General features: G+C 48.6%; 35 non-coding genes across 35 annotated transcripts; all 35 read left to right on the top strand.

Annotated features, from left to right (window-relative positions):
• Positions 1-2,733: 2,733 nt before the first annotated feature.
• Positions 2,734-2,852, top strand: LOC140352638 (5S ribosomal RNA). Its single transcript, XR_011925549.1, has one exon. It is a non-coding gene; the product is annotated as a 5S ribosomal RNA (ribosomal RNA).
• Positions 2,853-3,019: 167 nt separating this feature from the next.
• On the top strand, positions 3,020-3,138 carry LOC140353035 (5S ribosomal RNA). The gene has a single exon (XR_011925854.1). It is a non-coding gene; the product is annotated as a 5S ribosomal RNA (ribosomal RNA).
• A 148-nt stretch (positions 3,139-3,286) lies between these two features.
• Positions 3,287-3,405, top strand: LOC140352907 (5S ribosomal RNA). Its single transcript, XR_011925808.1, has one exon. It is a non-coding gene; the product is annotated as a 5S ribosomal RNA (ribosomal RNA).
• A 3,494-nt stretch (positions 3,406-6,899) lies between these two features.
• Positions 6,900-7,018, top strand: LOC140352910 (5S ribosomal RNA). Its single transcript, XR_011925810.1, has one exon. It is a non-coding gene; the product is annotated as a 5S ribosomal RNA (ribosomal RNA).
• Positions 7,019-7,179: 161 nt separating this feature from the next.
• LOC140352874 (5S ribosomal RNA) lies at positions 7,180-7,298 on the top strand. The gene has a single exon (XR_011925777.1). It is a non-coding gene; the product is annotated as a 5S ribosomal RNA (ribosomal RNA).
• A 167-nt stretch (positions 7,299-7,465) lies between these two features.
• LOC140352843 (5S ribosomal RNA) lies at positions 7,466-7,584 on the top strand. Its single transcript, XR_011925746.1, has one exon. It is a non-coding gene; the product is annotated as a 5S ribosomal RNA (ribosomal RNA).
• Positions 7,585-7,741: 157 nt separating this feature from the next.
• On the top strand, positions 7,742-7,860 carry LOC140352774 (5S ribosomal RNA). Its single transcript, XR_011925680.1, has one exon. It is a non-coding gene; the product is annotated as a 5S ribosomal RNA (ribosomal RNA).
• A 161-nt stretch (positions 7,861-8,021) lies between these two features.
• On the top strand, positions 8,022-8,140 carry LOC140352759 (5S ribosomal RNA). The gene has a single exon (XR_011925666.1). It is a non-coding gene; the product is annotated as a 5S ribosomal RNA (ribosomal RNA).
• Positions 8,141-8,303: 163 nt separating this feature from the next.
• LOC140352842 (5S ribosomal RNA) lies at positions 8,304-8,422 on the top strand. The gene has a single exon (XR_011925745.1). It is a non-coding gene; the product is annotated as a 5S ribosomal RNA (ribosomal RNA).
• Positions 8,423-8,588: 166 nt separating this feature from the next.
• Positions 8,589-8,707, top strand: LOC140352906 (5S ribosomal RNA). The gene has a single exon (XR_011925807.1). It is a non-coding gene; the product is annotated as a 5S ribosomal RNA (ribosomal RNA).
• A 165-nt stretch (positions 8,708-8,872) lies between these two features.
• Positions 8,873-8,991, top strand: LOC140352497 (5S ribosomal RNA). Its single transcript, XR_011925449.1, has one exon. It is a non-coding gene; the product is annotated as a 5S ribosomal RNA (ribosomal RNA).
• A 161-nt stretch (positions 8,992-9,152) lies between these two features.
• Positions 9,153-9,271, top strand: LOC140352847 (5S ribosomal RNA). The gene has a single exon (XR_011925750.1). It is a non-coding gene; the product is annotated as a 5S ribosomal RNA (ribosomal RNA).
• Positions 9,272-9,432: 161 nt separating this feature from the next.
• On the top strand, positions 9,433-9,551 carry LOC140352845 (5S ribosomal RNA). Its single transcript, XR_011925748.1, has one exon. It is a non-coding gene; the product is annotated as a 5S ribosomal RNA (ribosomal RNA).
• Positions 9,552-9,713: 162 nt separating this feature from the next.
• Positions 9,714-9,832, top strand: LOC140352846 (5S ribosomal RNA). Its single transcript, XR_011925749.1, has one exon. It is a non-coding gene; the product is annotated as a 5S ribosomal RNA (ribosomal RNA).
• Positions 9,833-10,000: 168 nt separating this feature from the next.
• Positions 10,001-10,119, top strand: LOC140352889 (5S ribosomal RNA). The gene has a single exon (XR_011925791.1). It is a non-coding gene; the product is annotated as a 5S ribosomal RNA (ribosomal RNA).
• A 158-nt stretch (positions 10,120-10,277) lies between these two features.
• On the top strand, positions 10,278-10,396 carry LOC140352834 (5S ribosomal RNA). The gene has a single exon (XR_011925738.1). It is a non-coding gene; the product is annotated as a 5S ribosomal RNA (ribosomal RNA).
• A 168-nt stretch (positions 10,397-10,564) lies between these two features.
• Positions 10,565-10,683, top strand: LOC140352888 (5S ribosomal RNA). The gene has a single exon (XR_011925790.1). It is a non-coding gene; the product is annotated as a 5S ribosomal RNA (ribosomal RNA).
• Positions 10,684-10,841: 158 nt separating this feature from the next.
• LOC140352822 (5S ribosomal RNA) lies at positions 10,842-10,960 on the top strand. Its single transcript, XR_011925727.1, has one exon. It is a non-coding gene; the product is annotated as a 5S ribosomal RNA (ribosomal RNA).
• Positions 10,961-11,128: 168 nt separating this feature from the next.
• On the top strand, positions 11,129-11,247 carry LOC140352887 (5S ribosomal RNA). The gene has a single exon (XR_011925789.1). It is a non-coding gene; the product is annotated as a 5S ribosomal RNA (ribosomal RNA).
• Positions 11,248-11,405: 158 nt separating this feature from the next.
• Positions 11,406-11,524, top strand: LOC140352916 (5S ribosomal RNA). Its single transcript, XR_011925816.1, has one exon. It is a non-coding gene; the product is annotated as a 5S ribosomal RNA (ribosomal RNA).
• Positions 11,525-11,690: 166 nt separating this feature from the next.
• Positions 11,691-11,809, top strand: LOC140352627 (5S ribosomal RNA). Its single transcript, XR_011925538.1, has one exon. It is a non-coding gene; the product is annotated as a 5S ribosomal RNA (ribosomal RNA).
• Positions 11,810-11,978: 169 nt separating this feature from the next.
• On the top strand, positions 11,979-12,097 carry LOC140352909 (5S ribosomal RNA). The gene has a single exon (XR_011925809.1). It is a non-coding gene; the product is annotated as a 5S ribosomal RNA (ribosomal RNA).
• A 161-nt stretch (positions 12,098-12,258) lies between these two features.
• Positions 12,259-12,377, top strand: LOC140352644 (5S ribosomal RNA). The gene has a single exon (XR_011925555.1). It is a non-coding gene; the product is annotated as a 5S ribosomal RNA (ribosomal RNA).
• Positions 12,378-12,544: 167 nt separating this feature from the next.
• On the top strand, positions 12,545-12,663 carry LOC140352841 (5S ribosomal RNA). Its single transcript, XR_011925744.1, has one exon. It is a non-coding gene; the product is annotated as a 5S ribosomal RNA (ribosomal RNA).
• Positions 12,664-12,820: 157 nt separating this feature from the next.
• Positions 12,821-12,939, top strand: LOC140352773 (5S ribosomal RNA). Its single transcript, XR_011925679.1, has one exon. It is a non-coding gene; the product is annotated as a 5S ribosomal RNA (ribosomal RNA).
• A 160-nt stretch (positions 12,940-13,099) lies between these two features.
• Positions 13,100-13,218, top strand: LOC140352438 (5S ribosomal RNA). The gene has a single exon (XR_011925443.1). It is a non-coding gene; the product is annotated as a 5S ribosomal RNA (ribosomal RNA).
• Positions 13,219-13,381: 163 nt separating this feature from the next.
• LOC140352839 (5S ribosomal RNA) lies at positions 13,382-13,500 on the top strand. Its single transcript, XR_011925743.1, has one exon. It is a non-coding gene; the product is annotated as a 5S ribosomal RNA (ribosomal RNA).
• A 166-nt stretch (positions 13,501-13,666) lies between these two features.
• Positions 13,667-13,785, top strand: LOC140352905 (5S ribosomal RNA). Its single transcript, XR_011925806.1, has one exon. It is a non-coding gene; the product is annotated as a 5S ribosomal RNA (ribosomal RNA).
• A 167-nt stretch (positions 13,786-13,952) lies between these two features.
• On the top strand, positions 13,953-14,071 carry LOC140352993 (5S ribosomal RNA). The gene has a single exon (XR_011925850.1). It is a non-coding gene; the product is annotated as a 5S ribosomal RNA (ribosomal RNA).
• A 161-nt stretch (positions 14,072-14,232) lies between these two features.
• LOC140352844 (5S ribosomal RNA) lies at positions 14,233-14,351 on the top strand. Its single transcript, XR_011925747.1, has one exon. It is a non-coding gene; the product is annotated as a 5S ribosomal RNA (ribosomal RNA).
• Positions 14,352-14,513: 162 nt separating this feature from the next.
• Positions 14,514-14,632, top strand: LOC140352811 (5S ribosomal RNA). Its single transcript, XR_011925716.1, has one exon. It is a non-coding gene; the product is annotated as a 5S ribosomal RNA (ribosomal RNA).
• A 159-nt stretch (positions 14,633-14,791) lies between these two features.
• On the top strand, positions 14,792-14,910 carry LOC140352799 (5S ribosomal RNA). The gene has a single exon (XR_011925705.1). It is a non-coding gene; the product is annotated as a 5S ribosomal RNA (ribosomal RNA).
• A 168-nt stretch (positions 14,911-15,078) lies between these two features.
• On the top strand, positions 15,079-15,197 carry LOC140352886 (5S ribosomal RNA). Its single transcript, XR_011925788.1, has one exon. It is a non-coding gene; the product is annotated as a 5S ribosomal RNA (ribosomal RNA).
• Positions 15,198-15,362: 165 nt separating this feature from the next.
• LOC140352615 (5S ribosomal RNA) lies at positions 15,363-15,481 on the top strand. Its single transcript, XR_011925527.1, has one exon. It is a non-coding gene; the product is annotated as a 5S ribosomal RNA (ribosomal RNA).
• A 157-nt stretch (positions 15,482-15,638) lies between these two features.
• LOC140352771 (5S ribosomal RNA) lies at positions 15,639-15,757 on the top strand. The gene has a single exon (XR_011925678.1). It is a non-coding gene; the product is annotated as a 5S ribosomal RNA (ribosomal RNA).
• Positions 15,758-20,602: the final 4,845 nt, after the last annotated feature.

Below are 20,602 nucleotides of genomic sequence, written 5' to 3'. Positions count from 1 at the left end.
CAGGCCCATTAGCCTTTTGAACGTAGACTATAAAATTTTAGCAAAGGTATTAGCAGGTAGGTTAAAGCGTGTGATTGGATCCGTCATACACCCCTCGCAGGCCTACAGCGTCCCCGGGAGGGACATCTCAGACACAGTTTTGTCTCTGAGATATCTCCTTCGGCAGATGCACGCAACCGGTGGTATTCACGTTAGTGTAGACTTTAACAAGGCGTTCGACAGAGTTGAGCATTCGTTCCTCTGGACTGTATTAGGTAAGTTAGGTTTCGGCGAACGGTTGGTTAATTGGCTACAGCTCATCTATTCCTTTGCGGTCAGTAAGGTCAAAGTCAACGGGTTTCTAACTGACTCTTTCCCCTTAAAAAGATCAGTCAGGCAGGGCTGTCCCCTCTCGTCGCTCCTCTACAGCATCGCCGCTGAGCCTTTGGCGGCCATGTTGAGGGCGGACGCGGCGGTGAGGGGACTGACCACGCCTGCGGGTAGGGAAGTCAAAATTTTTCAGTACGCAGATGACACGAATCTGATCCTCCGAGACGTGGAGAGCCTGAACGCCTCTCTCCACGTGCTCAATGTTTACGGCCTCGCTTCAGGGGCCAAAATCAATTTCGATAAAACCACGGTTAAATTTTGCGGCAGCGTCACGCCTGTTCCTCTCCCTGTCCAGCTCCGGGAGGCCGGGGACTCCTACAAGGTCCTCGGCGTCCCCCTGGGCAGAGACGAGGAGGCGTGTCGTACTGCACTTTGGTCGCCTTTGTGCGAGAAAATTACAGCGCGCTTGAATTTTTGGAGACGTCATAATCTGACATTAAAAGGTAAAGTCTTAGTTGTAAATTCTTTGTGCATGTCCATGTTGAACCATGCACTCTCCGTGTACGGCCTGCCGGGGGTCTATGCTAACAAATTAAGGTTAGTGATAAACCACTTTTTGTGGAATCGTGAGAGGGGCTTTATTGCACATAAGGTTATGATAGGTGAGTACGATCAGGGAGGTTTAAAGTTAGCAGATTTAGAGTTAAGGAAGAAGGCCTTCAGGCTGAAAACAATTCGGAAATTTCTAGACGTTGAGGTAGATGCTCCATGGAAGGATTATATAGGTGAGTTTGTTAATAGTCTAGGTAAGTTTGGTGTTTATAATTTGTGTTTGTTGCCCCCTGTTTCGGTCCTGGAGGGCCTCCCCCCCTTCGAGAGGGAACTCTTGGAGGCGTGGAGGACTTTCAGGCCCCTGACTGTGGCGGTTCCAGACAGCGGTGAGGGTCTCGCGCACATGCCCCTCCGTCATAACCCTGACTTGCTCTCCGCTCCCCCCGGGAAGCGCGAGTGCATGATCAGTGGGGCGATGGAGGAGGCTGGGCTGGAATATGTAGGTAAGGTATTTGACGTGAAAGGTAATTTTAGTGTAGATTACATAGGGAAGTGTTTTAGGTTAGCAGGTAAAGTGTTTAGGAGAAAGTATATTAGTGGTATGGTAAGTATTTTTAACAGGAATCTGGTCAGGCATTGGGGAAGCACTTTGGGCCAAATGGGGAGCACGACAGGTAAGTTGAATTTTAATGTATTTGTTAGCACGGGGAGGTTTAGGATTTTCACAGACCTACCCACCCGCATCCTGTATCAGTTGTTGTTGCCGGGAGTGCTCGGGCGTCCCGCCTCGGAACACAAATGGTCATTAACATTCCCCGCACGCACCATCGCAACCATCTGGGCCAACATCTTTAATTGGTACACCCCACATAACGTAGGTCATTTTGACTTCAGATTTAGACACAGGATCGTCTTTACATCCGCAGCACTGCACGCATTTCTTCCCGACAGCTACGCTGCGGACTGCCCCGTGTGCCACGGACCCCCCGAGACCCTGGAGCACATGCTGTACACCTGCCCGGCCGTCCGCCCGTTCTGGTCCCGACTGCAGGACCTCCTCGCTCGGAGGCTGTCCTGGAGGCTCCCACCGCCGGCGGCCCTAGGAGGGGACGACCAGGAGCCCTGGCTCCTCCTCTTTGGTCCCGGACAGAGTCGCTCTGGAGCCAACACCCATCTCGCCCGACTAACCCTCTCCATAGCCCGGTACACATTATATCTCAACAGGAACATCCATCTCCGTGACAATAAAACAGCAGCACCCTGGCCCATCTTCAAAGGACTCTTGGCCGCACACCTCCGACACCTCCACATGGCAGCAGAGCACCGGTTCATCACCCACCTCGTCCCCCACAACACCCTGATCCACCTCACACCCTCTGGAAACCTGGACATCCTCTTCTGACCCCGGCATCACCCCCCATCACTGAAGAATGTTTCGAGAATGATTGTGTGTTTGATTTTCTGTAATTTTTTGTCTCGTCTCCCCTTGCCCTTGTGTATCCCATTCCCTTGCCCTTGTGTGTCATGTATGTCTGTACATTCATGTAAATATATGTAAATACTTGTTTTAAGATGTTTTTGATAATAAAAGATAAAAAAAAAAAAAAAGACCCGCCCGATCTCGTCTGATCTCGGAAGCCAAGCAGGGTTGGGCCTGTTTAGTACTTGGATGGGAGACCGCCTGGGAATACCAGGTGCTGTGAGCTTTTTCACACTTTTTCACCTGTCAAAAAAAAAAAAAAAAAAAAAAGAAGTTTTTCATTGAGATATCCCAATTTTGACCGAGCAAGTGGCGTGAAGGTACTCTTCACGAAAAGACAGTGTTTGATGCAAAAAAAAGCCATTTATACGAGTTTTGACCTGGAACATTTCGCTCACGGCCATACCACCCTGGACCCGCCCGATCTCGTCTGATCTCGGAAGCCAAGCAGGGTTGGGCCTGTTTAGTACTTGGATGGGAGACCGCCTGGGAATACCAGGTGCTGTGAGCATTTTCACACTTTTTCACCTGTCAAAAAAAAAAAGAAAAAAAAAAAAGATTTTTTTCATTGAGATATCCCAATTTTGACCGAGCACGTGGCGTGAAGGTACTCTTCACGAAAAGACAGTGTTTGATGCAAAAAAAGCCATTTATACGAGTTTTGACCTGGAACATTTCGCTCACGGCCATACCACCCTGGACCAGCCCGATCTCGTCTGATCTCGGAAGCCAAGCAGGGTTGGGCCTGGTTAGTACTTGGATGGGAGACCGCCTGGGAATACCAGGTGCTGTGAGCATTTTCACCTGTCAAAAAAAAAAAAAAGAAGTTTTTCATTGAGATATCCCAATTTTGACCGAGCAAGTGGCGTGAAGGTACTCTTCACGAAAAGACAGTGTTTGATGAAAAAAAAAGCCATTTATACGAGTTTTGACCTGGAACATTTCGCTCACGGCCATACCACCCTGGACCCGCCCGATCTCGTCTGATCTCGGAAGCCAAGCAGGGTTGGGCCTGTTTAGTACTTGGATGGGAGACCTCCTTGAAATACCAGGTGCTGTGAGCAAAAACTACCCCCATTACACACAGGAACAGTAGAGCCTAAGACTTGTCCTTTCCATGGGAACAAAGGGGATAGCAACAGCCTCGGCAGCCTAAGACTGTTCCTCCATGATCAGGAACAGCAACAGCACAAATACTGGTCCTCCATGGGAACAAAGGGAATAGCAACAGCCTCGGCAGTCTAAGACTATTCCTCCATGATCAGGAACAGTAGCGGTCTAAGACTGGTACTCCATGGGAACAAAGGGAACAGCAGCGACGGTCTGGCAGTCTAAGACTATTCCTCCATGATGCAAGGAACAGCAGCACGTAAAACTGGTCCTCCCTGGTTGTATATGGCGAGAACTGGTAATTCCAGGTGAGAACTGGGCTGTGTCAGACTGTTCTTCCATGAGAAAGGAAAAGCAACAGCGCAATACTGGTCCTCCATGGGGAAAGGGAATAGCGACAGCCTCGGCAGTATAAGACTATTCCTCCATGTTCAAGGAAACAATTGCAGTCTAAGTCTCGTCCTTCATGGGAAAAAAGGGAGCAGCAGCAGTCCTGAAACGGGGGCTTCCCCTCGCCGGAGGGCAGGGAAGTCTATACTTTTTTTTCAAGCGTTTCGCTTCCAGGTTAGCTCCGATCCTACTCCTATTATATCAGGATTTTGAGAGTGAGAGTAGAGTTGGCGATGGTTTTGCGATGAGTGTCGTCACTCTGCTTTTTAAGAAGGGCGACAGGAGCAGCCTCGCCAACTACAGGCCCATTAGCCTTTTGAACGTAGACTATAAAATTTTAGCAAAGGTATTAGCAGGTAGGTTAAAGCGTGTGATTGGATCCGTCATACACCCCTCGCAGGCCTACAGCGTCCCCGGGAGGGACATCTCAGACACAGTTTTGTCTCTGAGATATCTCCTTCGGCAGATGCACGCGACCGGTGGTATTCACGTTAGTGTAGACTTTAACAAGGCGTTCGACAGAGTTGAGCATTCGTTCCTCTGGACTGTATTAGGTAAGTTAGGTTTCGGCGAACGGTTTGTTAATTGGCTACAGCTCATCTATTCCTTTGCGGTCAGTAAGGTCAAAGTCAACGGGTTTCTAACTGACTCTTTCCCCTTAAAAAGATCAGTCAGGCAGGGCTGTCCCCTCTCGTCGCTCCTCTACAGCATCGCCGCTGAGCCTTTGGCGGCCATGTTGAGGGCGGACGCGGCGGTGAGGGGACTGACCACGCCTGCGGGTAGGGAAGTCAAAATTTTTCAGTACGCAGATGACACGAATCTGATCCTCCGAGACGTGGAGAGCCTGAACGCCTCTCTCCACGTGCTCAATGTTTACGGCCTCGCTTCAGGGGCCAAAATCAATTTCGATAAAACCACGGTTAAATTTTGCGGCAGCGTCACGCCTGTTCCTCTCCCTGTCCAGCTCCGGGAGGCCGGGGACTCCTACAAGGTCCTCGGCGTCCCCCTGGGCAGAGACGAGGAGGCGTGTCGTACTGCACTTTGGTCGCCTTTGTGCGACAAAATTACAGCGCGCTTGAATTTTTGGAGACGTCGTAATCTGACATTAAAAGGTAAAGTCTTAGTTGTAAATTCTTTGTGCATGTCCATGTTGAACCATGCACTCTCCGTGTACGGCCTGCCGGGGGTCTATGCTAACAAATTAAGGTTAGTGATAAACCACTTTTTGTGGAATCGTGAGAGGGGCTTTATTGCACATAAGGTTATGATAGGTGAGTACGATCAGGGAGGTTTAAAGTTAGCAGATTTAGAGTTAAGGAAGAAGGCCTTCAGGCTGAAAACAATTCGGAAATTTCTAGACGTTGAGGTAGATGCTCCATGGAAGGATTATATAGGTGAGTTTGTTAATAGTCTAGGTAAGTTTGGTGTTTATAATTTGTGTTTGTTGCCCCCTGTTTCGGTCCTGGAAGGCCTCCCCCCCTTCGAGAGGGAACTCTTGGAGGCGTGGAGGACTTTCAGGCCCCTGACTGTGGCGGTTCCAGACAGCGGTGAGGGTCTCGCGCACATGCCCCTCCGTCATAACCCTGACTTGCTCTCCGCTCCCCCCGGGAAGCGCGAGTGCATGATCAGTGGGGCGATGGAGGAGGCTGGGCTGGAATATGTAGGTAAGGTATTTGACGTGAAAGGTAATTTTAGTGTAGATTACATAGGGAAGTGTTTTAGGTTAGCAGGTAAAGTGTTTAGGAGAAAGTATATTAGTGGTATGGTAAGTATTTTTAACAGGAATCTGGTCAGGCATTGGGGAAGCACTTTGGGCCAAATGGGGAGCACGACAGGTAAGTTGAATTTTAATGTATTTGTTAGCACGGGGAGGTTTAGGATTTTCACAGACCTACCCACCCGCATCCTGTATCAGTTGTTGTTGCCGGGAGTGCTCGGGCGTCCCGCCTCGGAACACAAATGGTCATTAACATTCCCCGCACGCACCATCGCAACCATCTGGGCCAACATCTTTAATTGGTACACCCCACATAACGTAGGTCATTTTGACTTCAGATTTAGACACAGGATCGTCTTTACATCCGCAGCACTGCACGCATTTCTTCCCGACAGCTACGCTGCGGACTGCCCCGTGTGCCACGGACCCCCCGAGACCCTGGAGCACATGCTGTACACCTGCCCGGCCGTCCGCCCGTTCTGGTCCCGACTGCAGGACCTCCTCGCTCGGAGGCTGTCCTGGAGGCTCCCACCGCCGGCGGCCCTAGGAGGGGACGACCAGGAGCCCTGGCTCCTCCTCTTTGGTCCCGGACAGAGTCGCTCTGGAGCCAACACCCATCTCGCCCGACTAACCCTCTCCATAGCCCGGTACACATTATATCTCAACAGGAACATCCATCTCCGTGACAATAAAACAGCAGCACCCTGGCCCATCTTCAAAGGACTCTTGGCCGCACACCTCCGACACCTCCACATGGCAGCAGAGCACCGGTTCATCACCCACCTCGTCCCCCACAACACCCTGATCCACCTCACACCCTCTGGAAACCTGGACATCCTCTTCTGACCCCGGCATCACCCCCCCCAACCACGGCATCACCCCCCATCACTGAAGAATGTTTGGAGAATGATTGTGTGTTTGATTTTCTGTAATTTTTTGTCTCGTCTCCCCCTGCCCTTGTGTATCCTATTCCCTTGCCCTTGTGTGTCATGTATGTCTGTACATTCATGTAAATATATGTAAATACTTGTTTTAAGATGTTTTTGATAATAAAAGATAAAAAAAAAAAAAAAAGACCCGCCCGATCTCGTCTGATCTCGGAAGCCAAGCAGGGTTGGGCCTGTTTAGTACTTGGATGGGAGACCGCCTGGGAATACCAGGTGCTGTGAGCATTTTCACACTTTTTCACCTGTCAAAAAAAAAAAAAAAAAAAAAAAAAAGATTTTTTTCATTGAGATATCCCAATTTTGACCGAGCAAGTGGCGTGAAGGTACTCTTCACGAAAAGACAGCGTTTGATGCAAAAAAAGCCATTTATACGAGTTTTGACCTGGAACATTTCGCTCACGGCCACACCACCCTGGACCCGCCCGATCTCGTCTGATCTCGGAAACCAAGCAGGGTTGGGCCTGTTTAGTACTTGGATGGGAGACCGCCTGGGAATACCAGGTGCTGTGAGCTTTTTCACACTTTTTCACCTGTCAAAAAAAAAAAAAAAAAAGAAGTTTTTCATTGAGATATCCCAATTTTGACCGAGCAAGTGGCGTGAAGGTACCCTTCACGAAAAGACAGTGTTTGATGCAAAAAAAGCCATTTATACGAGTTTTGACCTGGAACATTTCGCTCACGGCCATACCACCCTGGACCCGCCCGATCTCGTCTGATCTCGGAAGCCAAGCAGGGTTGGGCCTGGTTAGTACTTGGATGGGCGACCGCCTGGGAATACCAGGTGCTGTGAGCATTTTCACACTTTTTCACCCGTCAAAAAAAAAAAAAAAAAAAAAAAAAAATTTTTTCATTGAGATATCCCAATTTTGACCGAGCAAGTGGCGTGAAGGTACTCTTCACGAAAAGACAGTGTTTGATGCAAAAAAAGCCATTTATACGAGTTTTGACCTGGAACATTTCGCTCACGGCCATACCACCCTGGACCCGCCCGATCTCGTCTGATCTCGGAAGCCAAGCAGGGTTGGGCCTGTTTAGTACTTGGATGGGAGACCGCCTGGGAATACCAGGTACTGTGAGCATTTTCACACTTTTTCACCTGTCAAAAAAAAAAAAAAAGATTTTTTTCATTGAGATATCCCAATTTTGACCGAGCAAGTGGCGTGAAGGTACTCTTCACGAAAAGACAGTGTTTGATGCAAAAAAGCCATTTATACGAGTTTTGACCTGGAACATTTCGCTCACGGCCACACCACCCTGGACCCGCCCGATCTCGTCTGATCTCGGAAGCCAAGCAGGGTTGGGCCTGTTTAGTACTTGGATGGGAGACCGCCTGGGAATACCAGGTGCTGTGAGCTTTTTCACACTTTTTCACCTGTCAAAAAAAAAAAAAAAAAAGAAGTTTTTCATTGAGATATCCCAATTTTGACCGAGCAAGTGGCGTGAAGGTACCCTTCACGAAAAGACAGTGTTTGATGCAAAAAAAGCCATTTATACGAGTTTTGACCTGGAACATTTCGCTCACGGCCATACCACCCTGGACCCGCCCGATCTCGTCTGATCTCGGAAGCCAAGCAGGGTTGGGCCTGGTTAGTACTTGGATGGGCGACCGCCTGGGAATACCAGGTGCTGTGAGCATTTTCACACTTTTTCACCCGTCAAAAAAAAAAAAAAAAAAAAAAAGTTTTTCATTGAGATATCCCAATTTTGACCGAGCAAGTGGCGTGAAGGTACTCTTCACGAAAAGACAGTGTTTGATGCAAAAAAAGCCATTTATACGAGTTTTGATCTGGAACATTTCGCTCACGGCCATACCACCCTGGACCCGCCCGATCTCGTCTGATCTCGGAAGCCAAGCAGGGTTGGGCCTGTTTAGTACTTGGATGGGAGACCGCCTGGGAATACCAGGTACTGTGAGCATTTTCACACTTTTTCACCTGTCAAAAAAAAAAGAAAAAAAAAAAAGATTTTTTTCATTGAGATATCCCAATTTTGACCGAGCAAGTGGCGTGAAGGTACTCTTCACGAAAAGACAGTGTTTGATGCAAAAAAAGCCATTTATACGAGTTTTGACATGGAACATTTCGCTCACGGCCATACCACCCTGGACCCGCCCGATCTCGTCTGATCTCGGAAGCCAAGCAGGGTTGGGCCCTTTTAGTACTTGGATGGGAGACCGCCTGGGAATACCAGGTGCTGTGAGCATTTTCACACTTTTTCACCTGTCAAAAAAAAAAAAAAAAAAAAAAGATTTTTTTCATTGAGATATCCCAATTTTGACCGAGCAAGTGGCGTGAAGGTACTCTTCACGAAAAGACAGTGTTTGATGCAAAAAAAGCCATTTATACGAGTTTTGACATGGAACATTTCGCTCACGGCCATACCACCCTGGACCCGCCCGATCTCGTCTGATCTCGGAAGCCAAGCAGGGTTGGGCCTGTTTAGTACTTGGATGGGAGACCGCCTGGGAATACCAGGTGCTGTGAGCTTTTTCACACTTTTTCACCTGTCAAAAAAAAAAAAAAAAAAGAAGTTTTTCATTGAGATATCCCAATTTTGACCGAGCAAGTGGCGTGAAGGTACCCTTCACGAAAAGACAGTGTTTGATGCAAAAAAAGCCATTTATACGAGTTTTGACCTGGAACATTTCGCTCAAGGCCATACCACCCTGGACCCGCCCGATCTCGTCTGATCTCGGAAGCCAAGCAGGGTTGGGCCTGGTTAGTACTTGGATGGGCGACCGCCTGGGAATACCAGGTGCTGTGAGCTTTTTCACACTTTTTCACCTGTCAAAAAAAAAAAAAAAAAAGAAGTTTTTCATTGAGATATCCCAATTTTGACCGAGCAAGTGGCGTGAAGGTACCCTTCACGAAAAGACAGTGTTTGATGCAAAAAAAGCCATTTATACGAGTTTTGACCTGGAACATTTCGCTCAAGGCCATACCACCCTGGACCCGCCCGATCTCGTCTGATCTCGGAAGCCAAGCAGGGTTGGGCCTGGTTAGTACTTGGATGGGCGACCGCCTGGGAATACCAGGTGCTGTGAGCTTTTTCACACTTTTTCACCTGTCAAAAAAAAAAAAAAAAAAATAAGTTTTTCATTGAGATATCCCAATTTTGACCGAGCAAGTGGCGTGAAGGTACCCTTCACGAAAAGACAGTGTTTGATGCAAAAAAAGCCATTTATACGAGTTTTGACCTGGAACATTTTGCTCACGGCCATACCACCCTGGACCCGCCCGATCTCGTCTGATCTCGGAAGCCAAGCAGGGTTGGGCCTGTTTAGTACTTGGATGGGCGACCGCCTGGGAATACCAGGTGCTGTGAGCATTTTCACACTTTTTCACCTGTCAAAAAAAAAAAAAATTAAAAAAAAGATTTTTTTCATTGAGATATCCCAATTTTGACCGAGCAAGTGGCGTGAAGGTACTCTTCACGAAAAGACAGTGTTTGATGCAAAAAAAAGCCATTTATACGAGTTTTGACCTGGAACATTTCGCTCACGGCCATACCACCCTGGACCCGCCCGATCTCGTCTGATCTCGGAAGCCAAGCAGGGTTGGGCCTGTTTAGTACTTGGATGGGAGACCGCCTGGGAATACCAGGTTCTGTGAGCATTTTCACACTTTTTCACCTGTCAAAAAAAAAAAAAACGATTTTTTTCATTGAGATATCCCAATTTTGACCGAGCAAGTGGCGTGAAGGTACTCTTCACGAAAAGACAGTGTTTGATGCAAAAAAAGCCATTTATACGAGTTTTGACCTGGAACATTTTGCTCACGGCCATACCACCCTGGACCCGCCCGATCTCGTCTGATCTCGGAAGCCAAGCAGGGTTGGGCCTGTTTAGTACTTGGATGGGCGACCGCCTGGGAATACCAGGTGCTGTGAGCATTTTCACACTTTTTCACCTGTCAAAAAAAAAAAAAATAAAAAAAAAGATTTTTTTCATTGAGATATCCCAATTTTGACCGAGCAAGTGGCGTGAAGGTACTCTTCACGAAAAGACAGTGTTTGATGCAAAAAAAAGCCATTTATACGAGTTTTGACCTGGAACATTTCGCTCACGGCCATACCACCCTGGACCCGCCCGATCTCGTCTGATCTCGGAAGCCAAGCAGGGTTGGGCCTGTTTAGTACTTGGATGGGAGACCGCCTGGGAATACCAGGTTCTGTGAGCATTTTCACACTTTTTCACCTGTCAAAAAAAAAAAAAACGATTTTTTTCATTGAGATATCCCAATTTTGACCGAGCAAGTGGCGTGAAGGTACTCTTCACGAAAAGACAGTGTTTGATGCAAAAAAAGCCATTTATACGAGTTTTGACCTGGAACATTTTGCTCACGGCCATACCACCCTGGACCCGCCCGATCTCGTCTGATCTCGGAAGCCAAGCAGGGTTGGGCCTGTTTAGTACTTGGATGGGCGACCGCCTGGGAATACCAGGTGCTGTGAGCATTTTCACACTTTTTCACCTGTCAAAAAAAAAAAAAATAAAAAAAAAGATTTTTTTCATTGAGATATCCCAATTTTGACCGAGCAAGTGGCGTGAAGGTACTCTTCACGAAAAGACAGTGTTTGATGCAAAAAAAAGCCATTTATACGAGTTTTGACCTGGAACATTTCGCTCACGGCCATACCACCCTGGACCCGCCCGATCTCGTCTGATCTCGGAAGCCAAGCAGGGTTGGGCCTGTTTAGTACTTGGATGGGAGACCGCCTGGGAATACCAGGTTCTGTGAGCATTTTCACACTTTTTCACCTGTCAAAAAAAAAAAAAACGATTTTTTTCATTGAGATATCCCAATTTTGACCGAGCAAGTGGCGTGAAGGTACTCTTCACGAAAAGACAGTGTTTGATGCAAAAAAAGCCATTTATACGAGTTTTGACCTGGCACATTTCGCTCATGGCCATACCACCCTGGACCCGCCCGATCTCGTCTGATCTCGGAAGCCAAGCAGGGTTGGGCCTGTTTAGTACTTGGATGGGAGACCGCCTGGGAATACCAGGTGCTGTGAGCATTTTCACACTTTTTCACCTGTCAAAAAAAAAATAAAAAAAATATATATTTTTTTCATTGAGATATCCCAATTTTGACCGAGCACGTGGCGTGAAGGTACTCTTCACGAAAAGACAGTGTTTGATGCAAAAAAAGCCATTTATACGAGTTTTGACATGGAACATTTCGCTCACGGCCATACCACCCTGGACCCGCCCGATCTCGTCTGATCTCGGAAGCCAAGCAGGGTTGGGCCTGTTTAGTACTTGGATGGGAGACCGCCTGGGAATACCAGGTGCTGTGAGCATTTTCACACTTTTTCACCTGTCAAAAAAAAAAAAAAAAAAAAAAAAAAGATTTTTTTCATTGAGATATCCCAATTTTGACCGAGCAAGTGGCGTGAAGGTACTCTTCACGAAAAGACAGCGTTTGATGCAAAAAAAGCCATTTATACGAGTTTTGACCTGGAACATTTCGCTCACGGCCACACCACCCTGGACCCGCCCGATCTCGTCTGATCTCGGAAACCAAGCAGGGTTGGGCCTGTTTAGTACTTGGATGGGAGACCGCCTGGGAATACCAGGTGCTGTGAGCTTTTTCACACTTTTTCACCTGTCAAAAAAAAAAAAAAAAAAGAAGTTTTTCATTGAGATATCCCAATTTTGACCGAGCAAGTGGCGTGAAGGTACCCTTCACGAAAAGACAGTGTTTGATGCAAAAAAAGCCATTTATACGAGTTTTGACCTGGAACATTTCGCTCACGGCCATACCACCCTGGACCCGCCCGATCTCGTCTGATCTCGGAAGCCAAGCAGGGTTGGGCCTGGTTAGTACTTGGATGGGCGACCGCCTGGGAATACCAGGTGCTGTGAGCATTTTCACACTTTTTCACCCGTCAAAAAAAAAAAAAAAAAAAAAAAAAAAATTTTTCATTGAGATATCCCAATTTTGACCGAGCAAGTGGCGTGAAGGTACTCTTCACGAAAAGACAGTGTTTGATGCAAAAAAAGCCATTTATACGAGTTTTGACCTGGAACATTTCGCTCACGGCCATACCACCCTGGACCCGCCCGATCTCGTCTGATCTCGGAAGCCAAGCAGGGTTGGGCCTGTTTAGTACTTGGATGGGAGACCGCCTGGGAATACCAGGTACTGTGAGCATTTTCACACTTTTTCACCTGTCAAAAAAAAAAAAAAAGATTTTTTTCATTGAGATATCCCAATTTTGACCGAGCAAGTGGCGTGAAGGTACTCTTCACGAAAAGACAGTGTTTGATGCAAAAAAGCCATTTATACGAGTTTTGACCTGGAACATTTCGCTCACGGCCACACCACCCTGGACCCGCCCGATCTCGTCTGATCTCGGAAGCCAAGCAGGGTTGGGCCTGTTTAGTACTTGGATGGGAGACCGCCTGGGAATACCAGGTGCTGTGAGCTTTTTCACACTTTTTCACCTGTCAAAAAAAAAAAAAAAAAGAAGTTTTTCATTGAGATATCCCAATTTTGACCGAGCAAGTGGCGTGAAGGTACCCTTCACGAAAAGACAGTGTTTGATGCAAAAAAAGCCATTTATACGAGTTTTGACCTGGAACATTTCGCTCACGGCCATACCACCCTGGACCCGCCCGATCTCGTCTGATCTCGGAAGCCAAGCAGGGTTGGGCCTGGTTAGTACTTGGATGGGCGACCGCCTGGGAATACCAGGTGCTGTGAGCATTTTCACACTTTTTCACCCGTCAAAAAAAAAAAAAAAAAAAAAAAGTTTTTCATTGAGATATCCCAATTTTGACCGAGCAAGTGGCGTGAAGGTACTCTTCACGAAAAGACAGTGTTTGATGCAAAAAAAGCCATTTATACGAGTTTTGATCTGGAACATTTCGCTCACGGCCATACCACCCTGGACCCGCCCGATCTCGTCTGATCTCGGAAGCCAAGCAGGGTTGGGCCTGTTTAGTACTTGGATGGGAGACCGCCTGGGAATACCAGGTACTGTGAGCATTTTCACACTTTTTCACCTGTCAAAAAAAAAAGAAAAAAAAAAAAGATTTTTTTCATTGAGATATCCCAATTTTGACCGAGCAAGTGGCGTGAAGGTACTCTTCACGAAAAGACAGTGTTTGATGCAAAAAAAGCCATTTATACGAGTTTTGACCTGGAACATTTCGCTCACGGCCATACCACCCTGGACCCGCCCGATCTCGTCTGATCTCGGAAGCCAAGCAGGGTTGGGCCCTTTTAGTACTTGGATGGGAGACCGCCTGGGAATACCAGGTGCTGTGAGCATTTTCACACTTTTTCACCTGTCAAAAAAAAAAAAAAAAAAAAAAAAGATTTTTTTCATTGAGATATCCCAATTTTGACCGAGCAAGTGGCGTGAAGGTACTCTTCACGAAAAGACAGTGTTTGATGCAAAAAAAGCCATTTATACGAGTTTTGACATGTAACATTTCGCTCACGGCCATACCACCCTGGACCCGCCCGATCTCGTCTGATCTCGGAAGCCAAGCAGGGTTGGGCCTGTTTAGTACTTGGATGGGAGACCGCCTGGGAATACCAGGTGCTGTGAGCTTTTTCACACTTTTTCACCTGTCAAAAAAAAAAAAAAAAAAGAAGTTTTTCATTGAGATATCCCAATTTTGACCGAGCAAGTGGCGTGAAGGTACCCTTCACGAAAAGACAGTGTTTGATGCAAAAAAAGCCATTTATACGAGTTTTGACCTGGAACATTTCGCTCAAGGCCATACCACCCTGGACCCGCCCGATCTCGTCTGATCTCGGAAGCCAAGCAGGGTTGGGCCTGGTTAGTACTTGGATGGGCGACCGCCTGGGAATACCAGGTGCTGTGAGCTTTTTCACACTTTTTCACCTGTCAAAAAAAAAAAAAAAAAAATAAGTTTTTCATTGAGATATCCCAATTTTGACCGAGCAAGTGGCGTGAAGGTACCCTTCACGAAAAGACAGTGTTTGATGCAAAAAAAGCCATTTATACGAGTTTTGACCTGGAACATTTTGCTCACGGCCATACCACCCTGGACCCGCCCGATCTCGTCTGATCTCGGAAGCCAAGCAGGGTTGGGCCTGTTTAGTACTTGGATGGGCGACCGCCTGGGAATACCAGGTGCTGTGAGCATTTTCACACTTTTTCACCTGTCAAAAAAAAAAAAAACGATTTTTTTCATTGAGATATCCCAATTTTGACCGAGCAAGTGGCGTGAAGGTACTCTTCACGAAAAGACAGTGTTTGATGCAAAAAAAAGCCATTTATACGAGTTTTGACCTGGAACATTTTGCTCACGGCCATACCACCCTGGACCCGCCCGATCTCGTCTGATCTCGGAAGCCAAGCAGGGTTGGGCCTGTTTAGTACTTGGATGGGCGACCGCCTGGGAATACCAGGTGCTGTGAGCATTTTCACACTTTTTCACCTGTCAAAAAAAAAAAAAATAAAAAAAAAGATTTTTTTCATTGAGATATCCCAATTTTGACCGAGCAAGTGGCGTGAAGGTACTCTTCACGAAAAGACAGTGTTTGATGCAAAAAAAAGCCATTTATGCGAGTTTTGACCTGGAACATTTCGCTCACGGCCATACCACCCTGGACCCGCCCGATCTCGTCTGATCTCGGAAGCCAAGCAGGGTTGGGCCTGTTTAGTACTTGGATGGGAGACCGCCTGGGAATACCAGGTTCTGTGAGCATTTTCACACTTTTTCACCTGTCAAAAAAAAATAAAAAAATAAAAGAAGTTTTTCATTGAGATATCCCAATTTTGACCGAGCAAGTGGCGTGAAGGTACTCTTCACGAAAAGACAGTGTTTGATGCAAAAAAAGCCATTTATACGAGTTTTGACATGGAACATTTCGCTCACGGCCATACCACCCTGGACCCGCCCGATCTCGTCTGATCTCGGAAGCCAAGCAGGGTTGGGCCTGTTTAGTACTTGGATGGGAGACCGCCTGGGAATACCAGGTGCTGTGAGCATTTTCACACTTTTTCACCTGTCAAAAAAAAAAAAAAAGATTTTTTTCATTGAGATATCCCAATTTTGACCGAGCAAGTGGCGTGAAGGTACTCTTCACGAAAAGACAGTGTTTGATGCAAAAAAGCCATTTATACGAGTTTTGACCTGGAACATTTCGCTCACGGCCACACCACCCTGGACCCGCCCGATCTCGTCTGATCTCGGAAGCCAAGCAGGGTTGGGCCTGTTTAGTACTTGGATGGGAGACCGCCTGGGAATACCAGGTGCTGTGAGCTTTTTCACACTTTTTCACCTGTCAAAAAAAAAAAAAAAAAAAGATTTTTTTCATTGAGATATCCCAATTTTGACCGAGCAAGTGGCGTGAAGGTACTCTTCACGAAAAGACAGTGTTTGATATAAAAAAGGCCGTTTTGACCTGGAACATTTCGCTCACGGCCATACCACCCTGGACCAGCCCCTTTGCAATCAGTGCAGGTGCGTGCAATTTGTGGTGTGCTGCATGGTCTGGAGCTGGAGGTTTGGGAGTTTTTTTTGAGTTTTTAATCGTTATTTTGGTCATTTTCATTTACTTTTTTCAGTTCTTTTGTTTGTTCCCCTCCCAGTAAACTTACTGGGAGGTGGATTTTTTGTTTTTTGTGAGCATGGCTCAAAGGACGGACAACACGGCATCGGACACTGGAATGGACACGACAAAGGCAAGACAAAGTTTGAAAGAATCTGTAAATAATAGAAAGAACGAAGAAAGAAGAATGAAATTTATGAAAGAACTCACTGTGGTGTTGGAGTTGACGGAGGGAGCACAAATCACGCCACTAGCTTTTTTGAAATCGACTCAGGAGGTGTGCGGCTCCATAGTAGCGTGCAGACTCATCTCGAAGGACAAATATGAAGTAACCGTCAGTACCACTAAAGCGAAGGAGCGGCTCCTGGACGGGTACTGCATTGGAGGAGTCAGGGTTCACGCCCGTGACATCTCGGTGGATGAGCTGGTCGTGTCCTTCATGGGGCTGCCGGCTTATATCGAGGACGAGGAGATCCTGGCCAAGCTCTACGCCTGGGGGGTCTCTGCGGTCTCCGAGGTGAGGAGGAGAATGTGGCCGGGGACGAACGTGGCGGACGGCACCAGGTTTGTACGGGTAAGGTTCACGGACACGGTGCAGTCCTTACCGTATTCTGTCAGGTTTGACACCGCGGGGGGCCCCGAGTACTTCAGGGTAATACACGACAGGCAGGTGCGGGTGTGTAGGGGGTGTCTCCAGCCTGGCCATATTCTGAGGGAGTGCCCTGACTTTCTGTGCCGCAACTGCGGGAGCCAGGGGCATTACGCGCGCGAGTGCGTCGCGCAGCGGGCCCCGAAGTGCAGAGAGTGCCGCATGTTCCGCCACTTATGTCCGTGTGGTGCGGGTGACAGAGGAGGACAGAGGGGAGGACAGAGAGGAGGACAGAGGGGAGGACAGAGGGGAGGACAGAGGGGAGGACAGGGAGGACGCCATTGGAGGAGAGAGCAGTGACGTGGCCCAGAACGTGCCCGCAACTGCTCTCTCCGAAGTAGAGGAGTTTTTGGAGGAGGAGGCTGTGGAGGAGTCAGGGGAGCCAGAGGTGTCTGGCTCCTCTTGCTCCTCTGACTCCTCAGACGAGGAGGCGTCCGTCGCACTGGAGATGGTGCTCGGCTCAGCGCTGGCGTCTGGGAAGGTGGGAGCAGGACAAACTGCTCCTCCTGACCAGAGGGAGGGGACTCGTGAGGGTCCAACTCCTAAGCCCGTGGAGGAAGAGGCTGAACCCGGGAGGAGGATGGGTGCGGGACAGGCCCCGCATCTTACCTCCAAAGGGGGGGACATCACCACAGGGCTGGGTGATGATCCCAAGCTCCAGTCGGACGGTGGTAAGAGGGGACAGGTGGAGAAGAAGGATAAGAAAGGGGCAAGACGCAGGAAGCAGGTGGCAGGAGACGGAGAGGGCGCTGCTGCTGAGAGCGGCTCTGCCTCCTCCGTTCCAACCACTTCAAAAGCGCCAGCAGAAAGCTCCATCAACCCACCATCCTCCACACGCAGCTCTGCCCCACGAGGTGAGCTCGAGACTGTTTTTAATGATGACTTCATGGATTTCTCCACCCGTGAAGTCAGAAAAAGAGTGTGGCAGTCGGATGCGACGGGCGCCAAAAAGAAGTCTAAATAAAAGATGGGTTACATCCTCCAAGGTCTCCTCTTAATGGCGTTCTCCTTGTCCTCTTGGAACGCAGGCGGCCTGCGGAGCCCAGTGCGGATGCAGAGCGCGTTACACTTTTCCAAGTGGGACGTGCTCTGCATCCAAGAAACGCACTGGGATGTCAGCCACGCGCAACAAGTGCGGAGCATGGGAGTAGGCTCTGTATTTTGGGCCCTGGGCACGGCGTGCTCGCGCGGTGTGGCCACGGTGGTGAGGCCTGGTGTCTTAGGCCAACCCACCCTGGTACACGCCGACCCAGAGGGCTCCTTCCTGGTCCTGGACTTCACGGACACAGTGAAGTTCAGACTAATTAACATCTACGCCCCGAACAATGATGGTCTGAGGAGGCAATTCTTCAAAAAAATATTTCGCTTTGCGAACGACAATACAATCATAATCGGTGACTTTAATACAACACTTTGCAAGACAGACATCGGCATTAACAACTCTTTTAAAAACAGCACTGCCAGGACAGCCCTGTTGGAAGAAGCCGCCAGCAGGAACCTGACGGAGGTGTGGCGGTTCGTCCACCCCTTCCTGAAGGATTTCTCCAGGCGGCAGGTCGTCCAGGGCGTCCTGAAGCAGTCCCGCATTGACCTCTGTTTTGCCTCCTCAGACCTGGCACAGAGAGTCAGTGGTGCTTCCTACAAGTGGTCAGGCTTGAGTGATCACTCCACTTTAGATATTTATTTTGGGTTAGTTTCATCACCGAGGAATGGAGGACTGTGGGTCCTAAACAGCTCCATCCTCGGTGATGAAACTTTTTGTAGGAAAATGGACTTTTTGTTTGATGTATTTGACATGGAGCTGGAGCTGATCGACAGCGTGGTCGATTGGTGGCCGACGGCAAAAACACGCATTAAAAAGCTCTGTGTCAATTACAGCAAACACAAGGCGTGGCTGTCGACCAGGAGGGAGACCGCTCTCCGCCAGCGCCTGCAGGTCCTGGACCAGGGCGCAGCTTCCACCACTGGCCCTGTGGATCCAGAGTACCTGGTGGTGCGCGCTGAGCTGGAGCAGCTGGAGGTAAGTAGGTGTCAGGGTGCAATTTTGAGGGCAAAAGCCAGACACACAGTCGAAGGAGAACGCTCGACAGCGTTCTTCTTCGGCTGTGAGAAGGTTACACAGGGAAAGATGCACATAGATAAGTTGATAGATAAGACAGGTAAGATTGTTTCCGAGGTAAGTGAGGTTTTAGAGACAGCGCAGGATTTCTATAGTAGGCTTTTTAGTTCAGACGGAGTGGCAGAGCAGGCTTTAGACCAGGCTGTAGGTGCTCTGGAGCGCACACTGAGCAGGGAGGATAGGGAGCTGTGCGACGCGCCTCTGTCTCTCATGGAGATAGAGGCTGCAGTCAAGAGTTTAAATACAGGGAAAAGCCCCGGAGAGGACGGACTAACCTGTGAGTTTTTCAAGCGTTTCGCTTCCAGGTTAGCTCCGATCCTACTCCTATTATATCAGGATTTTGAGAGTGAGAGTAGAGTTGGCGATGGTTTTGCGATGAGTGTCGTCACTCTGCTTTTTAAGAAGGGCGACAGGAGCAGCCTCGCCAACTACAGGCCCATTAGCCTTTTGAACGTAGACTATAAAATTTTAGCAAAGGTATTAGCAGGTAGGTTAAAGCGTGTGATTGGATCCGTCATACACCCCTCGCAGGCCTACAGCGTCCCCGGGAGGGACATCTCAGACACAGTTTTGTCTCTGAGATATCTCCTTCGGCAGATGCACGCGACCGGTGGTATTCACGTTAGTGTAGACTTTAACAAGGCGTTCGACAGAGTTGAGCATTCGTTCCTCTGGACTGTATTAGGTAAGTTAGGTTTCGGCGAACGGTTTGTTAATTGGCTACAGCTCATCTATTCCTTTGCGGTCAGTAAGGTCAAAGTCAACGGGTTTCTAACTGACTCTTTCCCCTTAAAAAGATCAGTCAGGCAGGGCTGTCCCCTCTCGTCGCTCCTCTACAGCATCGCCGCTGAGCCTTTGGCGGCCATGTTGAGGGCGGACGCGGCGGTGAGGGGACTGACCACGCCTGCGGGTAGGGAAGTCAAAATTTTTCAGTACGCAGATGACACGAATCTGATCCTCCGAGACGTGGAGAGCCTGAACGCCTCTCTCCACGTGCTCAATGTTTACGGCCTCGCTTCAGGGGCCAAAATCAATTTCGATAAAACCACGGTTAAATTTTGCGGCAGCGTCACGCCTGTTCCTCTCCCTGTCCAGCTCCGGGAGGCGGGGGACTCCTACAAGGTCCTCGGCGTCCCCCTGGGCAGAGACGAGGAGGCGTGTCGTACTGCACTTTGGTCGCCTTTGTGCGAGAAAATTACAGCGCGCTTGAATTTTTGGAGACGTCGTAATCTGACATTAAAAGGTAAAGTCTTAGTTGTAAATTCTTTGTGCATGTCCATGTTGAACCATGCACTCTCCGTGTACGGCCTGCCGGGGGTCTATGCTAACAAATTAAGGTTAGTGATAAACCACTTTTTGTGGAATCGTGAGAGGGGCTTTATTGCACATAAGGTTATGATAGGTGAGTACGATCAGGGAGGTTTAAAGTTAGCAGATTTAGAGTTAAGGAAGAAGGCCTTCAGGCTGAAAACAATTCGGAAATTTCTAGACGTTGAGGTAGATGCTCCATGGAAGGATTATATAGGTGAGTTTGTTAATAGTCTAGGTAAGTTTGGTGTTTATAATTTGTGTTTGTTGCCCCCTGTTTCGGTCCTGGAGGGCCTCCCCCCCTTCGAGAGGGAACTCTTGGAGGCGTGGAGGACTTTCAGGCCCCTGACTGTGGCGGTTCCAGACAGCGGTGAGGGTCTCGCGCACATGCCCCTCCGTCATAACCCTGACTTGCTCTCCGCTCCCCCCGGGAAGCGCGAGTGCATGATCAGTGGGGCGATGGAGGAGGCTGGGCTGGAATA

Source organism: Eucyclogobius newberryi, unplaced genomic scaffold (genome assembly GCF_026437365.1).
Source record: "Eucyclogobius newberryi isolate DKJ021-1_F unplaced genomic scaffold, fEucNew1.0.hap1 SCAF_86, whole genome shotgun sequence".
Taxonomy (NCBI): Eukaryota; Metazoa; Chordata; class Actinopteri; order Gobiiformes; family Gobiidae; genus Eucyclogobius; species Eucyclogobius newberryi.
Note: the sequence above shows the minus strand (reverse complement) of the source record. Positions and strands in the feature narration are given on the sequence as shown.